Source organism: Adiantum capillus-veneris, chromosome 24 (assembly GCF_014529385.1).
Source record: "Adiantum capillus-veneris isolate H3 chromosome 24, ASM1452938v2, whole genome shotgun sequence".
Classification (NCBI taxonomy): domain Eukaryota; kingdom Viridiplantae; phylum Streptophyta; class Polypodiopsida; order Polypodiales; family Pteridaceae; genus Adiantum; species Adiantum capillus-veneris.
Genome location: NC_140954.1, coordinates 128,469,925 through 128,477,984, shown reverse-complemented (window position 1 = coordinate 128,477,984; position 8,060 = coordinate 128,469,925).

Below are 8,060 nucleotides of genomic sequence, written 5' to 3'. Positions count from 1 at the left end.
GGCCATTTTGCCACTTTGGACCATAAGTAGGTCATTTTCAGCTCATCCTCGATCCAAAAAAATCTTGTTTTTTGCGAACAAATCCCAAAACGGAGTTTTAAAAATCCCTAAATTTGTGGGATCACTCACATAAGCATAAAAAAGCATAGATATGCATATTTTTTCATCAATATACCATTTTGGGTTACTTTTCATGCAATTCTACAACAACGCATGTTAGCTACTATTTTTGGCAGTTTTTGTCTGCATCAGTCTTTATAGGTGAGATGCATGTGCCACTATAAAACACTTGGAATATGTACATTGGCAAACCATTTTAAGAATCTTATCAAGTGGAAAAGCACGCAAAAGCACCACATCAAAGGCCATGATTCCCCGGATAGGTATGTACATGATAGCGATCGCAATAAACGCTTTAGCATATATCACGATATGTACATTATTGCTTTGCTTTCCATACATTGAGAAGTGCCAAAAGTGAGGTGAATGTTTTTATTTCACACTATGTACGTGCCACGGCAGGACAATGCTTGCGGATGTAGAGAAAGACAATGAAGAGGATCAACTAGTGGGATGAAATGTAGAAAATGAAGCACAAAATGATTCTTTCCTTGTGTCGTATTTAGTTGGCAATCATTTTAGTAGAAGAATATTTAATTTGTGTGTATATACTTACTTTATTTGGTGTCAAATTACCTTACTTCTGTTGTTCTAGGTGTCTTCTTGGGTAGGTATTTTGTTGAACTATCTCAACATTTATAACAAGGGAAATGTAGATGACCTTCACTAATAACTGCTAATCAACAAGAAAAATTCACACCTTTGATATTTAACGACCCATAAAAAATCAACCCTAATCTTCCAAGAATGAGCCCACCTCATGATCTTTACAAAATTGCTTCATGATCTGACCATGATTGTGCCTAATGAATGAAAGATAGTCCATATCATACTTTTTAATCAATCTAATGTAGCTTCAATTGTAGATTGGTCGTGTGATGTTCATCTCAAGGCTACGTCACGTTAGATATAGCTTGGATGTAAAGGTATGCATTTTGTGGAACATGAGAAAACTCATTCCCAGATATTTGGATATCACCATGGAGTGTTTTGGAGACTTTTTGCAAGAGCTAGTGTTTTCTTCCTTCCCCAACACATCATTAGGAAGAGGATGAGTTCTAGAAGAGCCTTTTTATTCTCTATGAGATTATGGAGGTGATTAGCATTTTGATGAATATGTTCATGCCATGTGTGCAAGGATGGTGGGTGTGTAAGAGAGGTGTAAGAGTGGTCAAAGGATGCACTTTCTCCCCCAAAAAAGGGGGGAAAAACTTTATGATTTTTGGCCTTCCATAACTTCTACATAATATCTCAACTTGAGAAGAGATTATAGATCTGTAGTTTACACGTCCAGCTCTTTCCATAGATATGTTACACGATATGGTTTTGCCTGCTAGATTTTGAATTTCATTTTGGGGAGTAATTTGAATTCAAATAAACTAGCTGTTTTGCCTCTTTGAATTCAAAACTTTTTCTTTGATTTCTTTCTTAATACTAGAGGTTTGACTCCCTTAAATTGCCAAATAAAGAGGCCCTCCTAGACTCCATTCTCTTCCTAATGGTTACAATTGTCATAGAATTGGCTACTATGCTAAGAACTACCCTGAGGTTGTGATTGTGTGCAAACTGATGGTCAAGTGCACTTGGAGGTTTGTCTCAAGAGATGAAAAGCCACCTAGGAATGCAAAATCTCCAAAGGACGTGGATGTGATTGTGCTATTACTAAGAATCAAGTTCACCCTGTAGCAGAAAAGCAGGAGGAAACAATTTAGCCAACCAAATCCTTGCGAGAGGTTTTGACGGCCATTAAAACCCACAAACATAAGCTCAAAGTTAAAGATACTCAGGAGCAAAAGATAGAGCTACTTAGCCACCTTGTGGATGTCTCTAGGTCTTCTAATAATACTAGTTTGAGGAAAAACAAGAGACAAAAATATTAGCGACCTCTTATTGTTATTTGAAGTATATGAGTGTAGTATGGCTGCTAGCTCCTTATAAAAGCTAGAAAAAGACTATTAGGAAACTCTTTGCAATGAAAAATGTGTAAAAGTGAGTGAACCTAGATTCTTATCACAAGAAAATCATATCTTTTAAACATCAAGGAACAATATGCCAATAAGTAAGCTAGTTTTCTCCAAGCTAGAAATGATACTTCTCACATCACTACAACATGGGGAGAGACCCACCTATAGTAGGTGCCATCACCCTTTCCCCCTTTGCATAAGCCCTGCATGGTTGCTGCCATTATGTTTTCTTATCTTGTTCAAACCCGATTGCCCAAGGGAATAGCCATTTGATGTTGAACTCATCTACGGAGCATGCCCACATGGGCATACCCCTCCACACCTCAGATACAGTGGGGAGGTGGATAATTTTTTACAAAGACAAAAATCTACATCTACATTTTGTTGCAAAACATCTACAATTTCTGGCAAGCATCGGTTCTAAATTGCAGCAAACACAAATTTTGAAGCCTTGGGAATTGTGTGCCTCTACGATTGACAACTAGTGATGGTGGAAATGGGAAAAAGGAAACACACCCAACACACAACAAATTTTTCTATCTTTAGTCCAGGGTTTCCACAGTATCCACTAGAAATCACTATCAAAACACCACACATCTGCAGGTAAACCACCATTTTCACATGACATGACGCACACACTTGCTGCAACACCACAAAAAAATATACTCACGCTGCACTACTAAAATCACATCCTTCAGCACACACAACACCTCTCCCTCTTTGTGTGTGTGTGTGTGTGTGTGTGTGTGTGTGTGTGTGTGTGTGTGTGTGTGTGTGTGTGTAAGGGCCTCCTTCTATCCCTTACTCTTAAGCAATGCATCTAAACCATTGAATCAAAAAATAAAAAATGTTCAGAGTGAATTTGAGCTAAATCCAAGCTCCAAGGTTACCCACCTGTTGCTTTCAATTTATACCATGGGAACATGGGCATAAACAATGCATGGAACATTATCTCTTCATTTTGAGAAAATTAGCATAAATAAAATGATAAGAAAAATGGAGAAGGAAAAGAAAGAGAAGATAAGGATAAGGATAATGTCAGTAAGTATCTTGTTGAAGAAGTTTTGAAGAGCAAGATAAGTTAACAAGATAAGTAAAAAGAACTTATCTATAAGGAAGATAAGTGAAGGCACTTATCTAAATTTTGCATAAAAAGAGGGATTCTCTTCTCATTTTCAAATTTACACTTCTCTCCTTCATTTCTCAAGGTGTAAACTTGAGAGTAACCTAGAGAAAGCCATCGCTAAGCTTCTTTCACACACACACACACCTCTCTCCAAGAGAAGCCATGGCTAAAATCCTGATCAAGTTTTAAGTGAAAACTTGATCTTCTTCTCTACATTTTGCTCTTTATATCCTTTCCCGTAGCCCTCAAGATTTTCATAGCTTGAATCTCATTGATCTATTTCCTTTCCCTCAATCCAAGTAGAAAACTTGGGGGTGATCTTCAAGTGAAGGTGAAGAGTGAGAACCGACTACATCCAAAGCAAGGAGAAGACTATACCATGCACACACTAAGGTAATGTTTTCTTGTTATCTTTATGTTGCTGCACTTTATTGAAAGTGGTTTACTTTCATGCTCACTTAAATTCATGCTTAAGCTCTCACATTTCCATAAACAAGCCTTTCTTCTTGGGAAGAATAAATAACTTCTTAATTTTTTTGTTTCCTTCCCACTATTCATTAGTGATCAAAACTAACCATGTTTCTAACAACTAGCCACGATGTTATAATTTCAAGTTCCGTTATTTCAAGTTTCTTAGATTACTATACTTAGATGGCATAGAGAGAGTAGAAAGCACTCTCTTTGACCATAGGTGAGATCATATTTACCTAGGTAACCATAGGTAAAGCACTCTCTTTAACCATAGGTGAAATCATATTTACCTAGATAGTATGCATGATTGAATGGTGACTAATATCTTTAATTATCCCTTAATCTCTCATATAAACCTTCTCATTGATTTTTAAGTTACTTTTATACTCTTATAAAAGTAATTCCATATATCAAAGGCAACTGAGTAATGAAATTGTTTTTAGAACTAACCTTATTTTCCAAAAGAGGAATTACAATTTCTCCACAAAAAAATGCTCTTAATCTTACATAAATTATATGTGTAAACGTTTTAGTGGCATACTAAGTTAATATCTAATTTTCAAAAGGAAATTTAGTTTTTGAAGGGTAAGTTTATCACAACGAAAGGAGTTTTCTTTGAGAAAGAAGATTCCCCCAGGTCATTCCCTCCCTTTCCTCTTTCCAATTGAAAAATACCAAATCTTTAAGCCTCTCCTAGTTGTGTGATTAATCCTCTCCATGGAACCAAGTGGTAAGCCTAAAAACCTATCTTGAGAAGAATTTTCCATTGCATGAGCATTTTGCATGACACTAGCATGTCCACTCTTAGCATTTTCACAAGTTACTCTTAGACTACCACTCATCGAAGGATTCTACTCTTGCATAAACCATCATGCAAAGAAAAACAAATGGGATTCGTCCAAGTTGGGGTTAACGTGACATTTATGTCAAGGAAAAACCTTAACTTCCAAGAGACTCGTTGTTTTATTAAGGACTTGTTTGAGTAGAAATTAAAAGGAAATAGGAACTCATTGATTATAAATCAAACGAACATAATCTAAATTTCAACTAAGACTAAAAAATTTACCGAGAATATTTAATGTGGATAGCCCTAGCATAACATAGAATTTTTAAGTAGTATGAATCTTTTCTTACATCTTTGGAAAAAGGTCGACGTAAATGTTTACCTGTGGAATGCAATGGGGAATGGTCCTTCCTAGATATGATTGATAATCATTGGTCTATATTTTGAGTTTGAGTTCATTCAATGCCTTGGAATTGGGATTGGATGTGAGTGAGTCCTGGCAAGGTGGTGAGACCCATGGATACGTCTAGAAATTGGCTTAGTTCGGATAGGCCTGATGCCAACAAAAAAGGAGGAATAAAAAAGGGATTTCAAGAAGGGATCCGATAAGGGAAGAGGATTAATTTAATTAAGAATCTCTTCTAATTGTTTGGTAAAAAGGAACCTTGGAAAGGGTAGGAACCTAAATGGGCAATCTTGCAATTGTCCTCATCAGTCGGGGGACCTTTGCTCTACTTCTTGGAATATTTATTTAAAAGTAACTTAAGGTAGATTTATTGTAAGACTTTCCCAAACAATTTAAAGAAAAATAAGAATTAGAAGCTGTGTAAAGGTGTCATCTCCATACGTGGCAGAGGAGACAAAATATCCAAGTCCTTAGACGAGGATAGGGATATGCTTGAAGAAGTATATGTGATTGCTTGAAAGACAATTGGATAACTATACTAATACTAAAGGAAAAAGGAACTAAACTATTTTTAAAGAGAAAAAGGTGGGAACAACCTGATAAAGGAACACTTGCAAGGGTATGCAACAATTCTCATGTTGCTTTCAAATGCTTAAAATGTATTCTTGGTTCAATATGTTTGGAATACTAATTTGTAGTATCATAGTAATACCTTGGAAAGGTGCATTTATCAAATGGCTTGGGGTGGGAGGGTGGATTTGGAGGGTTGATTTGTTGGTCAAAAAGTTGAACCCAATTTTATGTTGTACAATAAGTTAAGTTAAGAGTGGGGAAAGGCATTTTTATTTACAGAGTAGGGATCAAACTTGGGAATGAGGGACTCATGTAGTTAGTAAATACAATCATCTTAGGGGAACACACTGACGGCTATGCTCACTCATAACCGGGGGGGAAGCGTTAGTGACCTTGAACCAAGGGTGACTTAGAGAACTCTCACGAGTGGGCCCTGGAAGGTAGAGTTCAAATTTAGTCAGATGGATATGTTTGGAATGTTTTGAATCGATAAGTCAAATTTTAAACAAATTCAAGTGAGGAGATGCAAAGCAAACTAATCCTTGTGCTAAAGTCGAATGAATGTGAGATCTTGAAGCAAAAAAAGACAGAATGAGTCACCATAACCTTGATGAAAAGATCACTTCAAGGATTAACTCAAAAACTTATGAACGACAATGATAACTTTAGTGTATATTCTAGGAATGATATATGGTGGTTAGGAGCTTTTGAAGTACAAGAACTTTTGAGCTTTTTCTATTTGATGAAGTAGGGCCGCCCAATTTGAGAAAAATGATAATTCTTTCAAAACATTTCAAATGCATAAGTGAAGGGTAAGTATAGGAAACAAAAAGGCCCATGAAAAGGAAAAGTCATAGGAAATGAAAATCCCATTAAAATGGAAAGTCAAAAAACATTTCATCCCATATAAAAGAAGTGGTTGAGTGTATTTCTTCTCCATTACCTTTCTTTTAGCATTTTTGTCTCTTTAGAATTTCCTTGCACTATGTACGTAGAGTTTCCTTGCGCCATGTAAGGTCGAGAAATCATATCGGTAGGACTCTGTTATGTAAGTTTAGTGTAATCCCACCATTTTTAGGTGGGATTACACTAAACCTAGGCTTTTTGGAATTTTTTGAAGTCTTTGAGCTTTTTCTATTTGACGTATTAAGTAATATTAATAACAAAAAATGATTTGTGTGGGTTGACAAAGAAGATCATGACATTTTGTATTAGACATTTTACCAGATAGAAACTCCTAATGTAATTTGTAGTCAACAAAAGGGATATCTCCTTCATGTTGAAGATATTGGAAGCTTCCAAGTATAGTGGCATCTAGCTAATGATCTCAAGACACGCAAGTGCATGAATAACATTGGAAAAGGTTCTAATTTTAATTCACCTTGTCTATATTGTATGAATGAAACTCACTCTTTGAGGTCAAAGTAGCACAACCAAAAACCCTCTATATCAAATGAGGATCCTAACTTTTGAGCCTTTCTTGATATTCCACTTTCACACACACGCACACACACACACACACACACACACACATATATATATACTACATGCATTGTGAAAGATTGTTGAGAAGCTTGTACATTTATACATTTAATATGTAGGAAATTAGAAGCCAAAGATTGAGTTAGAAAAGAAATTGAAAAAGTAGAGAAAATAATATTAAAGATAGGGATCCATAGAGGTAAAATAAAGATAATTGCTTGTCAAAAGATTGTTGGGATTCATGCCAACTGGTCAGACATCCCACTTACTACTAACCCATCTACTAACTTAACCATATATACACTTATTCTTTAATACAAAAAAGAATAAGGAGTTGCAATAGGATAACGTTGTTGTGGGTTCCACCCAGCAGTAGGGGTCTCTCTCTCTCTCTCTCTCTCTCTCTCTCTCTCTCTCTCTCTCTCTCTCTCTCTCTCTCTCTCTCTCTCCTCTTGCACTTGCACTTGCACATGCTCCCCGCGGCACCCTTCAATTGGTATCAGAGCAAGGTTTGTACTTGCAGTTTTTGTGTCCGCGCACGCTCGCACTTTCAAAAGTACAAACATGTTTTCGATTTTGGCATCGGTAAATTCAGCATTTCAAAAGCGTTTCCATTACGTGTTCTGGGGTTTTACCCCCTTTTCGAAGTTGTTCGTGCAGTCAAAAGATTCATTCGAGCTACGCTTTAGGAGTTGTATTTTTCAACTACACTTTTTCTACAATTATAGGTACAGGTACAGCATAGGTGCAGGTTGTTCAGAGACTATTTTGGAATTGTATATAGCCGTTCTATGGCTATTATGTGCTGTTGAAATGGTGTTTATGGGCTGATTAGGATCACTTTCCGGCTTCGGCATTGTCTTCAGTTTTTCAAGCATCCATCTCCTCACAGGTTCTTGCATACATACACGACATCCAAGTTTCTTACAGGTTGCAATGTTTTGCATCAGCACAGATTCTAGTGGGAGTACTTGATGCACGCATATGCATTGTTTTGGCACTTTGGATAGTGCTTGAGCTCTTTTCAAAGCGTTTTTATTCCCCGTAGGGATTTGTTTATTGCTTGCACATTTTGTTTGGCGCCTGTTTCAGCGCGTATATTTCATCTTGCAGTATTGCTGACAGCGAATGTAG